Here is a 12,256-nt window from a genome sequence, read left to right on the forward strand (position 1 = left end):
CATCTAGTCCAACCACCTGCAATGCAGGAATCTGTCCCATATGGGAACTGAACTTGCAACCTTCGCATTATCAGCACCACACTCTGACCAACTGAGCTATCAAACTGGCAGATTTTTATTTTATGGTGTAAGCACTGATTATTGGGGAAACAGTAAGTAGGCCATGATTAGTCTTGAGCCGCAAGGTCTAATACTCAACTAAATATTGCACCAATTCTTGAGCATCTGATTTTATTTCATCATTTAATGGAAAGAATGCAGAAGATGAGCACTATGAACAACATGTTGAGAGATCAGGAAGCTTGGCCTTTGGCATCTAATGCCAGTGGAGGGAGCCCTGATGCCAGCAGGTGCCCCTTCCTAGCTTCCTGTATAAATATTAAATATCCGTACAGAGATCACTGTCAGAGTTAAACAATCACAGACAGTGATAATTAGATCTCCCATCTCCTACATTACTGGAGTTTCCCACACCACTACCACAGAACTCCCAAGGGGAGGCAAAAGTCCAGATGGAAATGTGACTTACACGAGCCATCTTCCTGCCAGTGTGCTGGCTAGGATTCTGCACAAAGAAGCACAGCTACCATTTACCCTTTACACAAGCACAAGCCTGTCTGAATCAACCTTGTGCTAGTCAAAGAAGGTCTGGCTGTAACTGATGAGTTCCAAGTATTGTTCACATGGGTTTGTTCTTCAATCAAATGAATTGTTAAGACATGTTCTAGCATCACATGTCCAGGTATCAGGTTCTGGCTAAAGACCAGGATTTGGCCATGCACTGACAAAGTGTAATTTCATTGGGGTGCTAACAACATTTTTTATTTAGGCATTTTTGTACTGCTTTATTTGTTTCCATGAAAGGCCATCATAAAAAGGAGCATAATAAAAACATAAAGCATAGCAATAGACAGCATTGGTTGCCATCTGTCTCAGGAGGCAATGGAGGAGTGAGTCTTTGGGGTGAGGTCAAGCATCATAATAACAGCCCCCTTCTTTTAACAGGGCATGGATTATTTAATGGCCAAAGGCCTGAGTATAGAGGTATGTTTTTGCCTGGCACCTAAAAACATGTAATGATGGCACCAGGAGAGTCCCTCTGGGGAGAGCACTCCACAGACAGGGAATTATGACAGAAAAGGTTCGTTCTTGTGTTGTCACCCTCTGAACCTCTCAGGGAGTGGGGACATAGAGAAGGGCCTTTGATGAAAAGTGCAGGGTCTGGGTTGGTTGATATGAGAAAAGGCAGTCCTTAAGGTATTGAGGTCCTGAGCCATGTAATGCACATGTGACCTCAAAGGAAAACTTACATTTTGGCGCCACAAGTAACTCCAAAGTTATGTCTAAGATATTCTTTGTTGAAACAAAATCACGAGGTCGTGCTCACTTCGGCAGCACATATACAAAATCAGAGGCTGTCAATAACCATTAGGTATGCAGCCAACTCCCCATTTGCACACAGTTGAGGCATAAGTGACACCTGGAGCATAAGTGACATCCTGCTGAACACAACCCCTGCACAAATGGGGAGTTGCCTGTAGTTAAACCATATTAGGCAATTTCTGCCTTTAAATTTGTGTAATTTTCCAATTGTGTTTGCAAAGTACGGTATTTAGAACTAAAAGCTTCAACCTGATGGGGCTCTGGGAACTACCTGATATTCAAATTAATAATAATACAATTGGTATCTGTTTAATTAATAAGCACCCTATAGAGCTGCAACTACAATGTAGAGCTGTAATGTTTGCAAAAACCTAGCAGTGATACTTGGAAAGCATAGTAGAATAGTGGTTGTGGACAATCTGTATTTCTTGTCAAAGTTCAACAAGATGCACTGGTATAAACAGCCTTCACAATTTTTTCACATGGAAATCAGGCCTTTGGGAAGGATAAAAAGGACTGCAGCCTTATGCATACTTCTGAGAACAGATCCCACCAAATTCTTCTGAGTAAACATGCATAGCATTGCACTGTAAAAGTGGGGGGAAACTTTCAGATTCACTTCTGTCCTTGTAAGAAGAAAGCTGTGTCCCTTTTCATTATTATACATTAATCAGCTCTGCCTGCTCTCTAGACTAGAACAGACTTACCATTAAAATGAGACAACCGAAGGCAACCTTTACCATAACTCATCATTTTAAAATATAACAGTGGCAAGTTAGAACACAGAGTTCTTGGTCTTTGTTCACACAGGTGCTTTGGGGAGAGACATTGAAAAATGACTTTAAATGCACAACATTGTGCTATTTAAAGCTGGGAATTAAAAACCAGTGAGCATTGCAGCAATTTTTCCATTGTTAATCTTGCCCGATGGAAGATGCTATGGATTGCTTTTTTGCTTTAGGCTCCTATCATGTGCCATTTAACCTGGCAGCAAGCCCCCATTGTACTTAGCGGAACTTACTTCTGAATAGACATGGGCAGGACTGCACTGTTAATGAATTTTATGTAGTACTTTGAAAATGTGTCTGTGTCTGGACACTTATTATTTTTTTAGCCATACCAGCCTCTCAGGAAATCTGTCTCCCAATTCTAAGCAAGCCAAGAAAGTGGATCAGCCACTCAGTCAGATGAACACTGATTTTACAAGCTCCCTAAAAATACTATCACCTTCAGAGAATTATCATAAGGCATGGAACACTCCTTCCCAAGTACTAAGTCCTAAATTCAGAAGACTCTTATCTTCTGTGCTGTCATTTCCTCTTTCTGCCTCTCTTGCATAGTGCTTCGTTGACCCATCTGCTCCCATATTCCTTACCCCTTCTTACAACCCTTTTACTTGACTAGATTTCCCCCTCCCAAATGTATCCCTCATGAAAGGAGCAAAATGTTTTCTCATCTTTATTACTTTGTTGATCTGGCTTGTTGTCTAACCATAGTTGAGTCACTGCTCTTGGAGATATGGTGCCTCCCTGCTTGAGACTTCAGGGAGTACTATAAACACACAGTATATAATTCAAAGAGATGGGATGAGCAAACAATGCAGGCTCCTTTATGAGCAGGCTTAGTACTGCTTAAGATGCCTAAGGAAATCTTACTATTAAGAAAGGTTTGATGATGCGGCCTGAAAATGCTGTGTGAAAGATCTGTTGAGAGTCAGTAGAGTCTTGGTATACAAATGTCAGGGAAGACAACAAAGAGAGGCTAAGACTATGTGGGTAGCTTTAGCAATCACTACTTCATAGCTATGTTTTGAGATATCAGCAAGTTACCTTCAGGAAAAATAAATATTGGTAAAGTTTGAGGTGTGAAGATTACTTTGTTGGTATTTTCAAAATAGACATTGATTCAAAATTAAAATCGATACAAACTTATACCACTAATTCATTAGGCAAGCTTTAGGTAAAGCATCAAATCTATTCAACTCAGAGTACATCCACTGAAATCAATGGACCTAACTTAGTCATGTTTATTTTTTTTTTTATTTTTTTTCCTCTCCCTCCTCCCGGCATGTTTATTAATTACAGTGGGTCTACTCTGTGTAAAACATAGTTGAGTACCAACCTAGTTATTTTCTATAAGCCATTCTTGTACCACTCAACTGTGACCAAGTAACAGAACCCAAGATGGGCCTCTGCAAATAAGAAATGGCTCTTTAGCAGCTCAGATTTCTATTGCCAACACTGCAAGAAGAAGCAGGTGCATGTGTTTGGGTTGCATGTTCCCCCTTCTATCTTGCATGTAATAAAATGAAGCTTCTTGTTGCTGTTTTGGACAAACCACAGTTTCCAGTTATGAAGACAAGAAACTGTAGCTTGTTCTAATCTCAGCTCAAATAAACCCATTTTCAGCTGTGGTTTCAGATCCTGATTTGTTAACCAACGAAGAAAAACAAATCCGCTTCTCATATTCAGATATAGCACTGTGGTTTGTTTGTTTTTAAAAGTAATCAGAAGCCTTAAGCTTCCTTATCTTGAGAGGAGACTGTGCAAGTCTAAGATTTGCACTTGCTCATCCCTGTACTGTAATCAGTGGTGTAGCGTGGGTTGTCAGCACCTGGGGCAAGGCAAGTAATTTGCGCCCCCTAACCCTTGGATTTGCGCCCCCTAACCCGTGGATTTGCGCCCCCTAACCCATGGATTTGCCCTAACCCCAGATGTTGCGCCCGGTGCGCCCGCCCCCCCTGCACCCCCCACGCTACGCCACTGACTGTAATTCTAAACAATGCTTTATAATCAATGGCAACTGCATGGTGGATAAGGCTTTTAGTGGCAACTAACCAGATGGTTATATACTATCCTCTATTATCAGAAGCAACATGCCTCCGAATACCAGTTGCTGACGTACAAGAATGGGAGAGGGCTGTTGCTTGATTATGGTCTTCCCATAGGCACTTGGTTGGCTACTGTGTGAAACAAGTTCTGATCAGCAGGGCTCTTTTAATGTCTGGACCAAGGCGTTGCATTTATGTAGGAGAAAGTAGAAGAGCTACAAACAGGGACCAAGGTTCAAATCCCCACAGCCATGAAGCTCATTGGGTAACATTAGACATGTTACAATCTCTCAGCCTAACCCACCTCACAGGGTTGTTGTGAGAACAGTATGGAGAGGGAGAGAACAATGTACTCTACCATGAAGAAGTGTACTTTTCCTTGGAAGAAAGGTGGGATTTTAAAAAGTTTTTTTTTTAAGTAAGTAAAAAGTCACCATCTACAAATTAACTATTTCAAATTAATTATATTTTAATGTTCAACAGGACTATTCCAGAGTATGTGGTATGTAGTGAGAAACCTCAGACTATTCAGTATATACAGTATATTAAATGTTCCCTTACAGCACCCCTATACCAGGTAGATTTTATGTAAAAGTTAAAGCCAGAGGAGGAACTTACTAAATGCCAAGGATCCAAAGCATAAATTTCCTCTGTGGGTCATTTATTTATGGGTAACTTATAACCTTTGCTTGACCATTTGTTTGCTAGAGATAACCATGCACATCCTGGATTCAGCTGGGAAATCTTTTCTAGCTAGTAGGACTAAAGGGTCAAAATATGCCTTGTGAAATTCCCCATGATTCCCCATTGCAAGTTGGAGGTACCCAAAGTTGAATTTGGCTTCAAGAGTCTGGTTTACAATAACATTGGCCATCATTGCACTTGCATGTTGCAGCTAGGGGTAAGGCCTAGCATCTGAACACCCATGATCACCAGAGCCTTGACACCAACATCTGAAACCCAGTTTTGTGTGCCATCGAAAGAACTCAAGAGCCTGATGAATCTTAGGCCCAAAGTAGACAAGACACAGGATTCCATGCCTCTTTTCTGCGGCGGACTTTTGCTTTGAAATGAAAAGCATCCTTGGAAGGCTGCAACCAGGAGTTGAAGAACAGATGGAGGAGTTACTTAACCCTCCGGCAACTTGTCCACCCGCCATTACCCTCTAGCTGTTTTCTTACCAACAGCAAAATGGTGGTGATTCTGAGTAGACAAATGGTAGGAAGGGATAGAGTTAAGCAGAAGCTGCAAGTCTTCCTCATCCACCACTACTCTTCTTTCAGGTGCTACTTTTCATTCTTTTAAAAAAGGTGGTAAGAGACAGGTAACTCTTTTCACATATATTTTGGCTATTGCTTACAAAAATAGCTAGCTTTTGAACCTTGAAGCTCATAGGAACCCCAGGCATTAATCTTCCAAGAGTTTTCCCACATACCAACCATTTACTTCATGAAGCTTTGGTGAAGGGTGATAGCATACAGGTATAGCATCAGCTTTATGTGCAGAAGGTCCTGAAGTCAAGGAGGGCAGAGAAAGAGTCCCCATCTGAAGCCCTGGAGAACCACTGTCAGTCATCCTAGATGATACTGAGCTAGCTAGACCAATGATCTGACTGTTAAAAGTGGTTTCCTGTTTTTGTACATTTGAGAGGATCTGGTGGCTTAAATGGCACAGAGATGGTAAAACAACTCATCTACCACCCAGGTAGATGTTTGGAGTAATCAAGAGGTTACAGGGGGGGGGGGAACAGTCTCCTTTTCCTCTGTTTTCCTCTCTTCAGTCAAATATTGCTTATCTGTTTTGGTTATGGAAATTTGTTGGGGAGATCAAGCTACTCATCTGCCCTCCAGCAAAGCAGTCACAAAATGCTTCACACCTTTAATAAAGGATCTAGGTTCCTAAGGGAAAATGTTCACTGCATGTTATCTTTTTTTAAAAAGAAAGAAAAAAGAGTAGTAGTTATTTTCCAGGTGTGGGCACTTCAGTGAGGTAGTTTTGGGCAAACAAAGGAAAGGAAGGAATAGCTTCTCACCTCCACCTCTGGCTACTTTCCATTTTAAGATGTTGGAAGGAAAGAGACAAATCATCTCAAATTCAGCTCTAAGCTGCATGCAAATGAATGCTGAGGAGGCAGTAGGAGACATTCATTCAGCTGAACTTTGTGATGGAAAGAGAGATCCACAGCTGGGAATGCCTCCTCATCATGTGGGTCAACCATCTGTGCTTGGCAGATAAGCCTCCCTGTGAAGAGGTTGTGCTTGGCTAATTGTGGAGAATGCACGGGAGATGCAGGAGGAGCGGGTGGCTCTTAAAGTTGCTTGCAGGGCAGAAAGTCTGGCGAAATGAGCGTAAAGGCTGGTTCTAATTTAAGAAAATTTTAAAGGGGGCACGTGTGCTATGATGACCTTAAGCATACTTGGAACGTAACAAGGCAAATCTAGGGGTCATCGGATGAGCTCTAGTGTGCATCTGTCCGTGAGTCATTTGTTCCACTGCAGACAGAGGCAGCCTGTGTCATGGCAGGAGTAACACTTGTATGCATTTTATCCATCCCACATTACTCTTGTATAAAAAGAGGCAGGAAGTTTTCTTGCGGCACTTCCCACACCTAGCAGTATATTACATGCAAGCAGAAGAGAAGGGGGGAAAGAACACCTGTTTTTATATAATGCACGTATGTGTTTACTGGGGAACATCTGAGTTCCCATAAATACCAAGAGCTTGGTATTTATAGCATGGTGGCTATTGGTTAAACTACATGTTACACACAAATCTGTATGGTAGAGGTGGATGTCATTTTTTAAAAAAGAAAAGATCTATGGAGGTGGCAACTGAGAGCAGAGAAGTGATTGGGAGAAGGTATGTTTCATCCTCCCCCCCCCCTACCATTTTCCTGATCCAGTTGCCCCCAAATGAGTTTTCTTTCTCCATCCTAGAGTTTCAGATATATGTTTGTAAGGGCTGAAGGGATAAAGCTGAGTTCAAGATTCACAAGTGAAAATTTAGCACATCTGGAAAATACAATCCCCACAAGGTACAATGCTCCCCATTTTTAATGAGTTGAAGAAAATGAAAGAAGAGCTTGTGTTCACCAGGCAACAAGAAATTTAGTTTTTAAGAGCTCAGAAACACCTTGTCAGGCTCAGAAGAGTACTTCCTGGCTGATCTGCAATGAATCATCACTGTTTATAGGGCTCCAGCATGCGGTAAGCCCTGAGGCAATCTGGCTGGAAAGGATGTGAATGAGATAATTATGTTGCCTGTCTACTTGAGGAACACCTGCTTTTCAAAGGTATTTCTATTGTTGAAGAAAAGAATTTGCATGTGGGTATAGCAACACCACACATTTAAACTCTGTAAATTATAATTATGTGTCTAGCAGAACATTCTCAGCACTGAAACTGAGCCACACGTCCTAGGATTCTTTGGAGGAAAGCATAGACAGTTTAAGCTAGTTTTAAAAATAAGCGTAGGTTGTAGGTCTTGCCATATAAAGAGTTCCCATATTTGATGTTCACTTGTTTCTCCAATTGTATATTTCTGCCTAGGATACAGTAGAAAAAAGAAAAAGAAAACAAAGTACAGTGGTACCTCGGGTTACATACTCTTCAGGTTACATACGCTTCAGGTTACAGACTCCACTAACCCAGAAATAGTGCTTCAGGTTAAGAACTTTGCTTCAGGATGAGAACAGAAATCATGCTCCGGCGACGCGGCAGCAGCAGGAGGCCCCATTAGCTAAAGTGGTGCTTCAGGTTAAGAACAGTTTCAGGTTAAGAACGGACCTCCGGAACGAATTAAGTACTTAACCCGAGGTACCACTGTATTGTTTCTCATCATTTTGATGACTTGAATGGATATCATTCAGTAAAAAAGGGTGTGGAAACCCAGTTGCCTCACAGGTACTATTTACTTCATGTTAGAACATAAGAGCCTGCTGGATCAGGCCAAAGGCCCATCTAGTCCAGCTTCCTGTTTTCCCAGTGGCTAAGTGACTAGATGTACAATATGAATCAGTAAGGTGTCAATTACACCTTATATGTTTTCAGGTCCCTTTCTTGGGGAGGGAAGTTGCATCACTGAGAAGCTTTCCTGACTCTACAGTGTAATCTGGCCTGCAAGGCTGTTTTTCCTATAGCCAAGCTTATCTGTCCTATGCCTGACATCATCTAGGACATCAGGTGTGGGGCAGGCAAAGCTGGGGCTCTCTGATGAAATGGGGAAAACAGCTATTGACAGCATTCATGCCTTTGTCTCGTTCTCTTTTAAGGACAAGTTGGTGGCCATCACTGGCTCCTGTGAGAGCAAGTTCCATAGATTAACTACAGTGTTTGAGGACCAGTGTGGTGTAGTGGTAGACTCGTAATCTGGTGAACTGGGTTCAATTCCCTGCTCCTCCACATGCAGCTGCTGGGTGACCTTGGGCCAGTCACACTTCTTTGAAGTCTCTCAGCCCCACTCACCTCACAGAGTGTTTGTTGTGGGGGAGGAAGGGAAAGGAGAATGTTAGCTGCTTTGAGACTCCTTCAGGTAGTGATAAAGTGGGATATCAAATCCAGACTCCTCTTCTTCTATGTGAAGAACTTTATTTTCTCTGTCTGGAATCTTCCAGTGTACAAGTTCATTGAATAGCCTTGTATTATGTTTGAGGATGAAAAAAACCCCTATCTTTATCCACATCCTCCACACCTCTATCATGTCCCCGCTGTAACTCACTTTTATTCTAAATTAAAACACCCCCAAAATTGTTGCCTTTCTTCATAAGGGAGCTGCTCTAACCTCTTGATCATTTTGTTTGACCTTTACCTTTTCCAATTCTACAATATCCTTTCTGAGACAGGTGACCAGAACGGTACATAAAAATGAACACACAGAGACACACAAAGACTGAACAGAGAGGTAGAACCTATTGCCCTTTCACAGCAACTGCACACTGGATCAACACCATCCTTGAGCTGTCTGCTAGGACCCCAAGGTCAGTCAATGTCAGTTCAGATCATACTAGTGTGTGTGTGTGTGATAATATATACTTTTTTTTGTCCAATGTGCCTCGGTGGTGATCAGCAGGGGTGCTCACCTGACCTCTCATCACCGGCTTACTGGGATGGGGAGATACAAGGCGGGAGGTCGGTTGGTGTGGTGCAAACACAATAGCAGAGCCATTTCACTGCTCCCATTGGTGCGTTTGCACCACACCATCCTCACTGCCATTTCACCCCTCCTAGGAAGGTGCAGTGACTGCAGTTGCAGAAGGTCAGATAAGCACTGCTGACTACTACTGGTGTACACTTGCAGACGCTGAACAGCATCTGCTGTTTTACTGCCCATTTATGCAGCCTGGAGAGAGATTTAATATTTTGTTGGAATCCGCCCAGAGTGGCTGGAGAAACCCAGACAGATGGGCGGGGTAACAACAACAAAACAACAACAACAAAACAACAACAACAACAACAATAATAATATGTTGTTGTTGTTGTTGTTATTATCATTATCATCATCATCATCATCATTAAGCTTTTGCCACTTCTAATGTGTTTCAACCTCTCTGAACAACTGGGCTTAATCAGCAAACTTGTCTACATTACTGCTCATTCCTAACTCCACATCATTTATGAATATGTTAAAAAGTACATGTCCCCAAGCCAATCCTTGAAGGGCTCCACTTTCTTCATCTCTCAGTTGCAGCCCCCACCCCACCATGACACAAATTATTCCAAACCTTGGGGAAGTTTTGAAAGCAGTTTCTAATGCAGCATGATTCTATTATTATTTTTGATGCTATGCAGAATTGGCTGTTGGAAGGGAGATGAATAAAGTCAAAGGCAGAGATGGCTCTGCACATGCCATTAGGCCCACCCAAAGGCCTCTGTGTTGCTCAGAACACACCTTACAGTGGGCCTCCATACAGTGGCCAGTATGTTTTAAGATCAGGGTGCAGAAGGCTTTATTAACAAGAAATCTATGTGAATATGATTTTTTCCATGAATGCATTTTAAGGGAAGGCAAAATTATATTGTAATAAATGTCTTTCAAAGTATATTCTGGGCATGAAAATGACTGTGTCTTCCCTTCTATCCGTGTTCCTTTTGTGTGATTTTATGCCCAAAGCAATGAAGTGAAACTCCAAACATTGCTGCTGCATCAATATATACTGCCCATGGAGAAAAGCAAGAAGCAAGTGAATTGCAGTAGGTTTGGCAGGGGTGGGGGGGGTAGGGGAGTGGGGATGAGGGAGGCTGACAGTAGTGATTAAAGAAACAAGTTTCTTACAAGCAGACATTCATGTTGCTAAAGGATGTTCATAAATTGTTTCCATGTAACTGAGCAAGTAGGAGACTCTGGAGACGGCAAGAAACAAGAATCCGGGCGATGCAGATATTGTCACTCACACCGCCAGCATCTTTGTGCTTAGTAATAGGGCTAGTGGGATAAAATATAATGCACTCTTATTGTTCCTGGCTAGCTGAAAGTATTTAGCAGAGCTAGAAGGAGCGGATCAGCATTTTATCAAGGGTACAAGCAGTACCTGCTGGGGTGAGGGGAGTGTTCAAATGCAAGGCACTGCAGCATGTTCTAATTGTAATGTCAAGACAAGTATACTTTTAGGCAATGGGAAAGTGGAACATTCTGTCCTCTTTTGTACATCACAAATGTTCTTATCTGCAGCCTTGCAGGAGTATTAAAAAAAGAAGAAGTTTATGACAAATACCATACCCCTCTCCCCAACTCAAGAAACATTTTCTTCTGTTTGTAAGGGAATTAGCAGAACTACTTCCTCAACAGCTTATCATGACCAATGGCCAAATTCTTTGTCAGGCAAAAGAAGATTAATGGTTGTTTGATGTTCCTCGATGGCTAGTGAATGTCTCTTTAGGAGAGGTGATTGTCACAAGATGGTTTCTTGATATGGAGGCCTCTCTGGAATGTTCTGAACACAGGAAGCTATTAGCTTTCAGAAGATCCCATGTCATGCTTATGGAAGGTCCATTTCTTGAACCAGACCATGATCCCAGAATGCTATGGGCTAAACACAGAGACCAGGCCATCTTGGAACATACAGTAGGCAGGTGTGGCGTGGTAGGGGATTATGGAAGGAAGGACATCAGTTTGCATATAGCTGTAAGCCTGCAGTCTTGAGTCTAGGTTTTTATTTTGAAGAGTCTCAGGCCTCTCAGGACAACACCTCTGACTGAGGGAAGAGCTTTGTGTTTGGGAGAGAGAAAAGCAATGAATGGAAGCAGTAGCTTTGGAAAAGACCCTTTAGGGGCTGCCTCTCTGGGAGATCCAAGGTAGCCTGCAGGACAGTGGAATAGCTGCCTGTAGTAAACAGAAATTCTCAAGAATACAAACTGTGCCACATTAAAGATCTGCTCTGCATTGATGGGTAAATGTGTGTGTCCTTGTGTATCTTTAGAGGATACTTTGTGGAATGTATTGTTATGAGTTTGGGCAGGGGCATACCTAGGGACCCTTGCACCCTTGGCAAGGAGCTGTATCAGTGCCCCCGCCCACAAAAAAATTACTTTACCACAATAGCCACATTATTTGTCTAAAAATTACTGTTGGTTTAGATGGGAATGCTTTGATTTCATCGATTAAATGCTCCAAGTAATTTAATGGTGCAAATAATAAAGTACATAAATCAGTTATGCACTATAAGCAGTAGATCAATGTACACTATATGCATAAATGAGTAATATGCTATAATACATTGACTTACCTTAACCCTGGATTACTAACCCTGACTAAAACTTATATTACTAACTCATCATATTCTTTTATGACCTTTTTTTAAATACTTATTTTCCTGTTCCTATTTATTTTGAAAAAATTACATGATCTACTTTGGCATAATATGGAGATGCAGGATTAAAAGAAACATCTGGTCTAATGTGTTTAAACAGTATTTTATTACTTATAAATCTATGTGTATGAACAAGTTAAAATTTCACTTTTCTTGCTTTGACTGAAGCAAATTTGCTATGGCATCTACAATAATCTGTGAAACCACTTCATGTTTGATTGATAATAAGGCAAGGCTGG

This window comes from Podarcis filfolensis (assembly GCF_964270895.1).
Source record: "Podarcis filfolensis genome assembly, chromosome: 3".
Lineage (NCBI taxonomy): Eukaryota > Metazoa > Chordata > Lepidosauria > Squamata > Lacertidae > Podarcis > Podarcis filfolensis.